This window comes from Papio anubis, chromosome 12 (genome assembly GCF_008728515.1).
Source record: "Papio anubis isolate 15944 chromosome 12, Panubis1.0, whole genome shotgun sequence".
Lineage (NCBI taxonomy): Eukaryota > Metazoa > Chordata > Mammalia > Primates > Cercopithecidae > Papio > Papio anubis.
In genome coordinates, this window is record NC_044987.1 from 23,725,547 (window position 1) to 23,740,523 (window position 14,977).

The following is a 14,977-nucleotide window of genomic DNA, read 5'->3' on the forward strand; positions in this document are numbered from 1 at the left end:
TGTGCATGTCTTTGCCCACATATGTGGTAGGAAAAGAGAAATGACAGGACTTTAGGAGATGCCTACATTAAACATATTGGCAGGAAAAGAGGATCCAGTGAAGACAGCTAAAAGAAGTCAGAGAAATAGGAGCACAACTAAATTCAGGCTTTAGAAAGATAGAAAGCACATCTAAATTGTTCATTTTATACCTTCAGTGCCTAAGATGGTGGCTAACACAACCTCGGTAACCTATATACTTGTGAAGTGAATGAATTAATGAATGAATGAGTAAAAGAGACATATAGTTTCATAGCTGCCAAGAGAAGAATGGCAAGTCATATGCTACAAAGAGTCATCCTTAAATTGATTGTGAAATTTATTGCATTTGATCATTGGGAAATCATAGAAGGGATCTCATGTTAGCAAGAAGGGAAGGCAATGAAAAAGTAGAGGCAACGAATATGAATTCTTTTCTCAAAAAGTTGGCAAAGAATAGAAAAAGAAAGTGGAGGGAGGGTAGTAAGTGATAACTCAAGAGGGAAGCATGCTGCAAAAAAAAGTTTTATTTTAGAATAATGAAAACCTGGATTTCTGGTTTCTGGTTCCACATGGAAGGAGCTTGGAAATTGCCACTCCACTCTAACAACAATTAAAAAGCTGAACAGAGGGGAAACAAATCAACAACTCTTCTTGGATCCAGAGAGAGGAAAAGACACAGAGGTAACTGCTGGCCGCAAGGTTGGACAGACAGAGAGGCAAACATAGGGAGTCACAGTTTAATTGGGGCAGAGACTCACAAGTGGAAACTGCAGGGGAACCAGTACTGGGTGAGGAAAACCTGAACTGTAGTTAACAAATTGCTGGAATCCCAGGGCAGACAAAGATGAGACTTAAATCTCTAGGGGTCCAAGTCTTGGAGAGGCCTCCACATTTTCATGAGTTCTACCTCCAGACTCGATCGGGTCCTCATAGTAAACGTCAGGAAAAAAAATCGCCTCATGCTTCTGGCAAAAGAAGGATTTAAAATATGGCAGAGCATTCTGTTCTTCTTAACAAGTTCTGCCCTCAGGAAAATTAGTTAACCAGAGTCTAACCTGCTGGAGTATCAACAGGGCCTTAATGATCCATGGGGAAGGAAATACCCAACTCGAGTCGCCTCTAGCATTCCACTTGGAAGAAGGTAAATGCCCAACTCCAACCTATTCTAGCCATTCTGCCCCACCTAAGGGAGAAAAAGGAAACTGGGAAACATCTGTGAAGTTCACAGTCCAGAGGTATAAGCTCAGTAAAAGACTGAAATCTAGTTATAGTACTGATGCTTTCCCTCTTTCATTACATCACCCCTTTCCATTATATTGTAAAGGCCTATTTACAACAGTTCCTTTTGATCCAGTACGTGATGTCTGACTGTGAACAAAACTTAAAAGATATACCAAGAAGCAAAGAGCAGAATGTGAAGAGATAGGAGAAGCATCAGAACCAGACATGGCAGAGATATTGGAATGATTAGAAGAAGCAATTTAAAGCAAATATAGTTAATATACTAAGAACTCTAATGGATAAAGTAGACAGCATGCAAGAACAGTTGGGCAATGTAAGCAAAGAGATGAAAATCCTAAGAAAGAACACACACAAAAAATGTAAAGATCAAAAGCACTCTAAAAGAAGTGAAGAATTCCTTTGATGGGATTATTGGTATACTGGACATAGCTGAGGAAAGCATCTCAGCTTGAGGATATATCAGTAGAAACTTTCAAAAGTGAAAAGCAAAGATAAAGACTGAAAAAAACAGCACAGAATATCCAAGGACTATGGGACTACTCCAAAAGGTGTAACATACATGTAACGGTAATATCAAAAGGAAAAGAAAAAGAGATAGGAACAGAAGAAATGTGTTTAAAAATATTGACTGAGAATCTCCCCAATTTAGTGTCAGAGATCAAACCACAGATCCAGGAAGGTCAGCAAACACCAAGCAGGATATATGCAAAAAAAAAAAAAAAAAAAAAAATTAAATTAAAAAAAAGTAAGGAAAAAATCCTGAAAGAAGCCAGAGAAAATAAACAACTTACCTACAGAGAGCCAATGATTATAAAAATGGCATCCAGCTTTTCCTCAGAAACAATGTAAGCAAGGAGAGAGTAGAGTAAAATATGTAAAGTGCTGAAAGGAAAAAAAAAGCCAACTTAGAATTCTGTACCTTGTCAAATTATTGTTTAACTGTGAAGGAGAAATAAGTACGTTCTCAGACAAATAAGACTGAAAGAATTTGTTGCCAGTATGAATTTCCTGCAATTTGCCTTATGGGAAATGTTAAAAGAGTTCTTTAGAGTGAAGGAAAATAATTTAGGCTGGAAACTTGGATTTAGGTTAAGAAAGGAAGAGGATCAAAGAAGGAATAGGGAAGGTAAAATAAAAACTTTAATATTCTTGGGCTTCATTGATCTAACAAATAACAGCTTATTCAAAATAATAGTATTATTACACACACTTACATATATATCATATATATGCATATATAAGCAAAATAAATGACAGCAATGATATAATTGACAGAAGTAAAGAATTAGAATTATTTTGTTATTATAAAGTACTGGTGCTAACCATAAAGCAATAGTGTAGTTTGAAAGTGAAATTGGATTACTTGTGAATATATATATATTGTAAAGCTCTAGGACAATCATTTTAAAAAGTTTAAAAAAAGAAATACAGCTTAGTGTGTATATATATATATATATATATACACACACACACACACTAAGAAAGAAGAGAAAATAGAATCACACAAAATGCTCAGTTAAAATTACAAAAGTCAGAAAAAGAATGGAAGACATAAATAGAAAAAAATAACAAAGGCAACAAATAGAAAATAGTAACAAATATGGTCGATATTAATTCAACTATATCAATAATCATTTCAAACATCAGTGGTCTAAACACACTAATTAAAAGGCAGAGATTGTCCCTAAGCAAAAAGAACAAAACTGGAGGCATCACTCTACCTGTCTTCAAACTATACTACAAGGCTACAGTAACCAAAACAGCACGGTACTGGTACCAAAACAGATATATAGACCAATGGAACAGAAGAGAGGCCTCAGAAATAATGCCATGCATCTACAACCATCTGATCTTTGACAAACCTGACAAAAACAAGCAATGGGGAAACGATTCCCTATTTAATAAATGATGTTGGAGAAACTGACTAGCCATATGCAGAAAACAGAAACTGGGTCCCTTCCTTACACCTTATACAAGACTTAACTCAGAATGGATTAAAGACTTAAATGTAAAACCCCAAACCATAAAAACCCTAGAAGAAAACATAGGCAAAACCATTCAGGACATAGGCATGGGCAAAGACTTCATGACTAAAACACCAAAAGCAATGGCAATGAAAGCCAAAATTGACAAATGGGATCTAATTAAACTAAAGAGCTTCTGCACAGCAAAAGAAACTATCATTAGAGTGAATAGGCAACCTACAGAATGGGAGAAAATTTTTGCAATCTATCCATCTGACAAAGGGCTAATATCCAGAATCTACAAAGAACTTAAACATCTTTACAAGAAAAAAACAACCCCATCAAAAAGTGGGTGAAGGATATGAACAGACACTTCTCAAAAGAAGACATTTATGTGCCCAACAAACATGAAAAAAACCCATCATCACTGGTCTTTAGAGAAATGCAAATCAAAACCACAATGAGATACCATCTCATGCCAGTTAGAATGGCGATCATTAAAAAGTCAGGAAATAACTGGAGTCTCACTCTGTTGACAGGCTGGAGTGCAGTGGTGCAATCTTGGCTCACTGCAACCTCCACCTCCCTAGTTCAAGTGATTCTCCTGCCTCAGCCTCCCGAGTAGCTTGGACTACAGGCACCCACCACCATGGCTGGCTAATTTTTTGTATCTTTAGTAGAGACTATGGGGTTTCACCATGTTGGCCAGGATGGTCTCCATCTCTTCACCTCACAATCCACCCGCCTCGGCCTCCCAAAGTGCTGGGATTACAGGCGTGAGTCACCGCGCCTGGCCAAGGAATGCTTTTACACTGTTGGTGCGAGTGTAAATTAGTTCAATCATTGCGGATACGGTGTGGCGGTTCCTCAAGGATCTAGAACCAGAAACACCATTTGACCCAGCAATCCCATTACTGGGTATATACTCAAAGGATTATAAATAATTCTACTATAAAGACACATGCACACATATGTTTACTGTAGCACTGTTCACAATAGCAAAGACTTGGAACCAACCCACATGCCCATCAATGATAGACTGGATAAAGGAAATGTAGCACATATACACCATGGAATACTATGCAGACATAAATGAGTTCATGTCCTTTGCAGGGACATGGATGAAGCTGGAAACCATCATTCTCAGCAAACTAATACAAGAACAGAAAACCAAACACTGTATATTCTCACTCATAAGTGGGAATCGAACACTGAGAACACATGGACACAGGGAGGGGAATATCACACACCAGGACCTGTCAGGGTTTGGGGGCTGGTGGGGGGGATAGCATTAGGAGAAATACCTAATGTAGATGACGGGTTGATGGGTGCAGCAAACCACTGTGGCACATGTATAACTATGTAACAAACCTGCATGTTCTGCACAGGTACCCCAGAACTTAACGTATAATGAAGAAAAGAAAGGAAAAAAAAGGACAGAGATTGTCACAGTTAATTTTTAAAAAATACTCCACTTTATGTTGTCTATAATAAACCCACTTTAAATATACAGATTAAAAGTAAATAGATGGAGAAAAACATACCATGCTAACATTAATCAAAAGAAAGCAGGAGTAGTTACAATAATTTCAGACAGGTAAGACTCTAAAGCAAAGAACATTAGAGATAAAAAAGAGTATTACATAATAATAAAGGGATCAATTCTCCAAGACGACAGAACAATCCTTAACATGTATATGTCTAACGACAGAGCATCAAACCATGTGAGGCAAAAAAATATGACAGAACCGAAAGGAGAACCAGATGAATCTGCTATCATAGTTGGAGGCTTCAACACACTCCTCTCAGAAATGTATAGATCCATATGGCAGAAAATCAGTAAGGGCATATCAATGAACTGGATAGGATGTTCATCTATAAACTCCATCAACCAAAAACAGCAGAATACACATTCTTCTCAAACTCACATGGAACATCCACCAAGATAAACTACACTCTGGGCCATTAAATACACCTTAACAAATCTACAAAAATGGAAATTATACAATGTCTGTTCTCAGATCACAATGGAATTAAACAGAACAGAAAGATAACTATGAAATACAAAAACATGATTAAATAACACATTTATAATAAATAACACAGTGGTCAAAAAAGAAACCTCAAAAAAATTTAAAGTATTTTGAACTAAATAAAAATTAAAATGCAATTTATCAAAATTTGTGAGATGCAGCAAAATTAATGCTTAGAGGGAAATTTACAGCATTGAGGCATATATATTAGAAAAAAAGAAAGACTGAAAATCAATAAGCTGAGTTTCTGCCTTAGGAAACTAGAAAAAGAACAGCAAATTAAATCTAAATTTAATTTAGATTAAAGCAGAAGAAAATAAAGAATAAGAATTAGTGAAGAAATCAATGAAATTGAAAACAGGAAATCATTAAGAAAATAGGAAATCAATGTACCACACAAAGAGTGAATCCTAAGGTGAACTATGGACTTTGAATGACTATGATTTGTCAAGGTGGGTTAATCAGTTGTAACAAGTATACCACTCTGGTGAGGGATGCTGATAATGAGGGAGGCTATGAATGTGTAAGGGAGGGGAGGTAGAGGAAAATCTCTGTATTTCCCTCTCAGTTTTGCTGTAAAGCTAAAACTACACTAAAAAGTAAAGTCTTCTGAAAAAAAATTATATTTAAAAAGTTGTAAAGACTTAGGTATATTTTGTCAATATACTTAAGTATTTCTTTCAAAGGAAAGAAACCAATGGAGAAGAATTGATTAAATGAGCGCATATCCCATTCTCCCATCCCCATTCCATTAAAATTCATTGGGTAGAACTAGAAAAAACTATATTAAAATTCATATGGAATGAAAAAAGAGCCCAAATAGCCAAGGCAATCCTAAGCAAAAAGAACAAAGCTGTAGCCATCACATTACCCAACCTCAAACCATACTAGAGGGCTACCATAACCAACATAGCATGGTAGTGGTACAAGAACACACACTTAGACCAATGAGACAAAATGAAGAAACCAAAAATAAGACTGCACACCTACAACTATCCAATCTTCCACAAACCTGACAAAAACAAGCAATGTGGAAAGGATTCCCTATTCAATAAATGGAGCTGAGAGAATGGGCTGGCCTTGTGCAGAAGATTAAAATTGGACCCTTCCTTACACCATATACAAAAATTAACTCAAGATGAATTACAGACTTAAACGTAAAACCCAAAACTATAAAAACCCTAGAAAATAACCTAGGCAATACCATTCAAGACATAGGTACAGGCAAAGATTGCATAATGAAGATGCCAAAAGCAATTGCAACAAAAGCAAAAATTGACAAATGGAATATAATTAAACTAAAGAGCTTCTACACAGCAAAAGAAACTGTCAATAGAATAAAGAGAAAACCTACAGAATTGGAGAAAATTGCTGCAAACTAGGCATCTGACAAAGGTCTAATATCCAGCATCTAAAAGGAACTTAAACAAATTTACAAGAAAAAAAAACCATAAAAAAGTGGGCAAAGGACATGAACAGACACTTCTCAAAAGAAGACATATGTGTGGCCAGCAATATAAGAAAAAGCTCAACATCACCGATCTTCAGAGAAATGCAAATCAAAACCACAATGAGACCATTCACACCAGTCAGAATGGCTATTATTAAAAAGTCAAAACATAACAGATGCTGGTGAGGTTGTGGAGAAAAAGCAATGTTTATACACTGTTGGTAGAAGTGCAAATTAGTTCCACCGTTGTGGAAGACAGTGTGGTGATTCCTCAAAGACCTAAAGAAAGAAACACCTTTTGACCCAGCAATCCCATTACTAAGTACTTACAAAAAGGAATAGAAATCATTCTATTGTAAAGACACATGCACATGTACGCTCATTGCAGCATTATTCACAATAGCAAAGACATGGAAGCAACCTAAGTATGCATCAATGATAGACTGAATAAAGAAAATGTGGTATTAACACATATACACCATGGAATAGTATGCAGTCATAAAAAGAAACGAGATCATATTCTTTGCAGAGACGCATAGAGCTGGATGTGATTATCCTTAGCAAACTAACACAGGAACAGAAAACCAAATACCAAGTGTTCTTACTTAAAAGTGGGAGTTAAGTGATGAGAACACATGGACACATGGAGGGCAACAACACACATTGGGGCCTTTTGGAGGGTGGAGGGTGGGAAGAGGGAGAAGATTGTAAAAAAAAAAAAAAAAAACTAACGGGTACTAGGCTTAATACCTAGGTGATGAAATGATTTATACAACAAACCCCCATGACACAAGTTTACCCGTGTAACAAACCTGCACATGTACCTTTAAACTTAAAATAACAGTTTTTAAAAAAGAGAAAATTCATTGTGTAACTAGCAGTGTTGCTGATAGGACTACATTATCATATTAACTATATTACTACTAATTATATATAGTAGATAGATAGACCAAGATATAGATAGATAGATAGATAGACAGATAGATACATAGACAGATAGATAGATATCTTGACTCTGCCACTTATTGATTGCGTTACTTCAGAAAGTCACTTAGCTTCTCTGAACCTCATCTTCATATTTCAAATGAATTTAATAATACCTACCTTTTTGGTAACAACATACTAATATAGTTAGGACTATATCAGTACGTTAACTACATAGAGACAGAAGAAAAAATTAAGAAGGAATTTAGGAGTGCTTCTTTGCAGAATATATCAATGATTTTAATATACACATTTTATAATATACATTACAATTGTCACATGAGCAGTATTACAAAACCTGTTTGACTCTGGAACCCTTTTTTGTAAAGCATCTTAAGGGATTCCTGTTCCCTATAGCATACTTTGCAAAATATGCTTTAAAGTAAAAATTCTTTCAGAATGCCTGCATCTAATTTCTTATCTCTCTTTTATTTGATGTAAGCATTTTAAAATAGTGCTTTTTCAAATTGTCAATATCATTTTTTGTTATTTTCTATTGAAATTATGCAACAGTTTATTTTTACTTGTAACTTAAGTAGGATTGAAGGAAAAGGACTGAAGTCTCGTATTTTTGAGAGTCAGAACTGGATTGGAATGCTGCTCCACCACCTATTAAGCTGAACAATCTTGCACAACTCACTAAACTTACTCATGAGACCAAGCTTCCTAACTCTACCGTATCAGCACAGACAATAATCAACTTTGCAGCAAATGTAGCAGTGAATTAGGAGTATGGTTACAAGGACTATTTCCACAAATCTCTGGAGAGGATTACACCATAAACATAGACAGGACTAACAAACATCCAGTCAATCGAAATGCCTAGGAAAAACCAAAAGGAAAAAGAAAAGAAACCCAAAGTGATTTGTGACAGAGAGAAGTGTCACAAATTGTACTTACACTCAAAGAATGGGCAAGAGCATGAGGCATGCAGTAGACAATAAATGATGAATAGTTAATTAATTTGGTCTGGTTCACAGAGCAATCTAAACTTTGATGGAAAACAGACATTCCTCCTCCTTGTTGCTGTTTCTTGTTAAAATATCAAGTAACTTTGTAAAATACATTTTTAAAATGATGAGGCTAAGCCTCTGACCAGCAAGCAAGTTGATCGTGGACTAAGGAGGAGGGTTTGGGGTCGTATTTAGTTTTATGTCACATGAAAATGAGTGCAACACAATTTATGATGCTCCCCAGTTATAAGGAACAAAAAGAAGACCGCACCATCAAGTCTTAGTAGTTAAGAACATGGGCTTTGGTGTCCTGGTTTTGAATCTGGCTCTTGTGCTCAGTAGCTATATGATCTTTGACAGGTGGCTTAATATCTCTAAGTACCTGGCTCTTCATTTGTATAGTGGGCATAAAAATACAAGCCATTAGAGTTGTTTTTGAAGATGATGGTAGTGTATAAAGTACTTAGAACAGTGTTTGATTGCCAAATTTATATCTCCCTATCCTTCAAAGTCAAATACCAGTGAATGGTAGCTATTGTTATACTGTAACACTGTTGATATTGTAAGCATATATGTTTTGAACCCAATCAGACCTGAATTCAAATCTTGGCTCTGCCACTAATTGATTGCATGACTTCAGAAAGTCACTTAGTTTCTCTGAACCTCATCTTCATATTTCAAATGAGTATAATACCTACCTTTTGGTAACAATGAAGTATGTAAGGTATACCTAACACACGGGAGGCACTCATCAAATGCCAGTCTGCTGTCTACCACTTTCCCTAGAAAATAATGTCCAGATTTTCACCATGGAATCCAAGGTCCTTCACAGTGTGACCCCAAGCTCTTTTTCCAGCCCTAGCTCCAAACACCCTCTCACTTATACTCCCTTTTCTCCTTTATACTCCCTTTTCTCCTTTCTTCCTCATCTCCATTCCCTAACTCCAGCCCATAAGCTTCCTCTCTTAGAAATGGGATTATGTATTTTGAGAAAATAGCCCCTTTTGAGATTCCAATACAAGAAAGAAAAAGAGAGCTCCACATTTGGTCCTGATAATTACTTAAGGTCAAAAGCTCAAGGCTCATAGTCATCCCTGAGAGCTGAGTCACTGGTGCCCTCAAATGACAAAAAGTCACAAGGCTTTCTGTGTGTCACTTAGACTGGTTAGAGAAGCATCTAGACTCTACACAGCTGTCTTCTTGCTCTGCAGAATTGAGGGTCGAGGAAGAGGCTTGAGTGCAGGTCAGGGAGAGGCAAGAATTCATGTCTGAGATGCAGGCAGGAAGATCTGATAAGACATTTGTGAGTCTGGATTGAGTACCGAGAGTAATGGAGAGCCACTGAAGGTTTCCAGGAGCACACAAACGTGATCAGACTGGTGTTTGAGAAAGATGGAATATGTGTTATTGCTTAGAGGAAGGCAAGGGTACAAGCAAGGAGACTTTTTGTTATTATTGTCATTTTAACCATTTTTAAATGTACAATTTATTGGCATTAATTATTCACAATGTTGTGCAGCCATCACCACCATCCATTTCCAAAACTCTTCTCTCACCCCAAACAGAATCTCTGCAATCATTAAGCAATAACTTATTCCTCTCTCCCCCAGCTCCTGGTAAACTCTTACCTACATCCTATCTCTATAAATTTGCCTATTCTTTAGAATATGAAATATCTATATTTCATATGAATGGAATCATACAATACTTGTTCTTTGTATCTGGCTTATTTTAATTAGCATGTTTTCAAGGGTCATTGATATTGTAGCATGTATCAAAGCTTCATTCCTTTTTAAGGCTGAATATATTCCATCATTATGTGTATACCACGTTTCATTTATCCATTCATCTGTTGATGAACAGCTGGGTTGTTTCCACATTTTGGCTATTGTGAATAATGATGCCATGAAGATTGGCATACAAGTATCTATTTGAGTCTTTGATTTTTACTCTTTGAGGTATATACCTAGCACTCAAGTGGAACTTCTGGGTTATAAGGTAATTCTATGTTTCACTTTTTATGAATCACCAAACTGCACCACTTTTTATTCCCCCCAGGAATATATGAAGGGGGAGGAAAACTCTTTAGGAAAAAAAATCTAGTACAGAAGTTTTCTGTAGGTATGGCTGCAAATAAAAATGAAGGGAAAGATCTCAGGTGCACCAAATAAGAGTAAGGAGAACGTGGTGGTCAATTGCGTGCCTCTGTGGATGAGAGTAACTGGGCTGCAATGGGGTGAGAGGCTGTTGAATAGGTTTGAAGAGAAAGAGAAATCTGTCATTTTCACAAGGTTTTAAGCTTGAGCTACTGAGGAAGATGGTGGTGGAAGTTACAGAGAACTGGTGAGGGTGGCAGAAGGAGATAAGGAGTTAATATTAATTCAACTTTAGACCTATTGGAGTTTGAAGTGTTTTCAAGGCATATGTATTAGTCTGTTTCCACACTGCAAATAAAGACATATCCAAGACTAGATAATTTATAAGGAAAAAGAGGTTTGATGGACTCACAGTTCCACATGGCTGAGGAGGTCTCACAATCATGGTGGAAGGCAAAGGAGCAACAAAGGCATGTCTTCCATGGTGCCAGGCAAGAGAGTGTGTGTAGGGAAATTGCCCTTTATGAAACCATCAGATCTCGTGAGACTTATTCACTATCACGAGAACAGCATGAGAAAAACCTGCCCCTATGATTAAATTACTTCCCCCTGGGTCCCTCCTATGACAGGTGGGGATAATGGGAGCTACAATTCAAGATTCAAGATGAGATTTGGGTGGAGACACGGCCAAATCATATGAGCATATAAGTGAGTCAGTTTGGGTGATCAATAGGGAGGTTTGGGAGGTAGTCAGGGAAGTAATTAAAAAGGACTCCGTTGGTATCACATGCAAGGAATGAGGGCAAAATCACAGAGGGTTCCAAGGGCACCAGGAAGAGTGAGGGTGAATCCCTGAGTATTTCAGGGCTGGAAGAAAAAAGGAATAAGACCACAGAATTATTTGAGAAGGAAACCAGAAGAAATACATGTTAGTGATTTTTAAGGAGTGAGGAAGAACCCAGGCCATGGTCTTGCCCATCAACTACTTTCTTACTAGCGTTCTCAACTCTCTTGCATTATTCTTCATCACACCCAGCTGGCATACCTTCTCCTTGAATGACTCCTTGAAGAGAAACCATAGGCTTTGTAGGCAGTCCGTTATAAATTCATGGCTACATACTTTGGCTGAGCCCTCAACACAAACTTATCCTTGCTTATTCTCACCCTTCAGTGTCTGTTTAGAACATTCAACTCTCCTCCAACCTCCAACCCTTAGATTCACCCTGCTGCCCAATCTCAGCAGACTTCACTGATTCACAAACGGAACACATACGTTTTGAGTTCCCAGCCTCAAACTGTCTTCAGTGCCTCCTATTTTATAGGGAAAATAGAACACATCAGAAGAGCTTTCTATCTTAGCACCCATTCTTTCCTGCTCTCCTATTATGATAATGAAAGCACTGCTCTTGCTCTGATCTAGGCTAACTCTTCTATCTTTGCTCTAGAGGTCCCATTCCCATCCCATTGGTCCCAGTGTCTTCAGCTTCTGGGTCACCCCTAATGTCTTCCCATCACTATTTAAATATACTCATGTCTACAGTTACACCCATGTGGCTTTCCTCCAAACTCCTATCCCCTCCAGCTCTCTCTCCTCCCTGTCCCAATCATACTTCCCAACAGAGTTGTGCACATTCACTGTCTTCAGTTCTTCCTCACTTCTAAATCCCTGGTCCATTCATTTCACTCGAGTCTTTCCAGATAAACTCACCAATGACCTGCTGGTTGATAAACTCAATAGATACTTTTCAGTCATCTTTCTTGACATTACTGATCACTTTCTCCTTCTAGAAACACACTTCCTTCTGGCTTTGTTTTCCAAGTGAAGACTAACATCTTGCCTCACTCTTAACAGATCTGCCTTGTACTTTAGTAATAAAATAGATCTCATCTTCCTCTGATAGCTCCTACCCTTTCTCATATTCATTCTGGCCCAAGCTTCTTGAAAGAGTAGTCTCAACTTTCTCTCTTCTCATTATACTTTAGTCTTTACCAGCTTACTCTCTTGCAGCAAAAGATACTGTCAACCGCTTCTGTTCTTGAAAAACTCTATCACTTTGGCTTACTTTTTTTAAAAAAGCATCCACTTTGTGTTTCTCATTCCCTGGCCTCTTCTCTATGTCTCTTGCCACTTTTTGACCTTCCATTGCCTTATTTGTTAGTAGTTTCCCAGCACTAGGGACAGTGATGACTATGAGAGTGCATTTCCCTTAGGGTTGTTTTGAGCATTTAATGAAATAACACAGCTATGACTCAGTTTTAGCTGATTGGTTCCTTGGAGAAGTTGAGTTTAACGTTGTTAACTTCTTGATTTTTTTTTCAACAGAACCCAGAATTCTATTTGAAATATTTTGATTTTTAAGGTTAGTAATAAGTTTGAAAAGAAAGTGCATATGTTGAAAAACATGCCTGAACTCACCCAGATGGCCATCAGTTTGCAATCACTCATGTAGGGTATTTGGATAGCAGTCAATGATTCTTGTGTGCATCTTGGGGTTTGCAAGGACTATTTCTGGGGATTCATCTTGATTGTACCCCGAGCGACTGGCACAGTATCCTGCACATAAATATACATCGAATGAAAGAGTTTCAGGAACATCTTTTTATTTTTTAATTAACAAACAGGGTCTCACTATGTCACTCAGGCTCAAGGGCAGTGGCACAATCATAGTTCACTGTAACCTTAAACTCCTGGGCTCAAGCGATCCCCCTGCCTCATCCTCCTGAGTAGCTGGGACTACAAGCATGTGCCACCACACTCTACTAATTTTTTTTTTTTTTTTTTTGTAGAGACAGGGTCTCGAACTCCTGGCCTCAAACAATTCTCCCTCCTCAATCTCCTAAAGTGCTGAGATTATAGGCATGAGTCACTGTACCTGGCCCAAACATTTCCTTTTATAGTTAAATTTCTTCACTGTTATTTAATCTAATGGTTGGCAAAACATTTTGGTTTCATTCTTAGTTTCTGCTAAAGGTCTGCTATTGGCATTTCCCAGCTGTTAAGTGTTGCTATTCCTAGTAGTTTGCTTTAAGATTTGTTTTGAAATATTCTGGATACTTCCTGCTTTTGTCAGACATAGGTCATCACACTCCCTTAACTGTCTTATCACTTTTGTTTTCTGGCACCACCCTTTTCTACAACATAACATTCCTAGTGCATGGAAAATAGTTTCACAGTCGAAGGAATAGTCCAGAATTGTTTCTTTCCCATCAAAGTATCTTCCTTAAATTGTACAGCATAATAATGGAGATGAAGACGGTTTTTTCTAATATTGCATCCATTCTTTCAAAGGTAAGACATTGAAAAAAAATTCATTGAGAGCATACTTGTGTGCCTGGCATAAAGAAGAAAAGACAAAATACGATCTTTTATTTCAAGGCAAGTAAAACAGATGGTAATAGCATAATGTAATATGTGCTATAAAGAGAAAGAAATACACACAGGAGAGGCAGTTGGCCACGTGGCTAAGAACACAGGTTCTGAAGCAGACTTCCCATGTTCCAAGCTTGGCACGACTACTTACTAGCTGTTTGAGCATATTACTTAATATCCTTGTGGCTTGGTTTTCTCATCTATAAAATGGGGTAGTAAAAGAAGCTACCTAATAGATTATAGAGATATAAGTAAATTAATGTGTTCAAAATGCTTAGAATAGTGTCTGGCATTAAGTAAGCAATCAATAAATGTTACCTACAGTAGATGCCCCACCTGTATGGTTGGTGTGTGGCGGTAGCTAGGTAAGGAGAAATGAAGTCAGGAACTGATTTTTCTAATAATTATTGATTCAAGTCTGGGAGATTTATTTCCTCAACAAATATTTACTGGGCATTTACTATGCACCAAGTATTAGATATTTAAGTGTAAAGTAATAGGGGTTGGAAATATAAGAGGAAAAGTTCCCACATAATGCAAACAGCAGGTTCAAAGTCACAAGGATGTGAGATGGCAAGGCGAGTTCTTGGAAGGGGAGTTCTTGGCGAATTCAATGTGACAGGGAATAGGGTGAGAGTTGAAGCAGGGCAATAAATGACAAGAGAAACAAGTGGAGGCAAGGGTGTCTGTTTATAGGCAGCCTTGCATATACATCATACTATGGCATTTGAAATTTATCCTGTAAACACAAGGAGCCAAAGAAGGGTTTAATCAGCGGAGTGATGTGATCAAATTTGTGTTCTTAAAACATGACTCTGGTGATAATATTAATCTGAGCAAAGTCAGTTTTCTTTAGGTATGGAA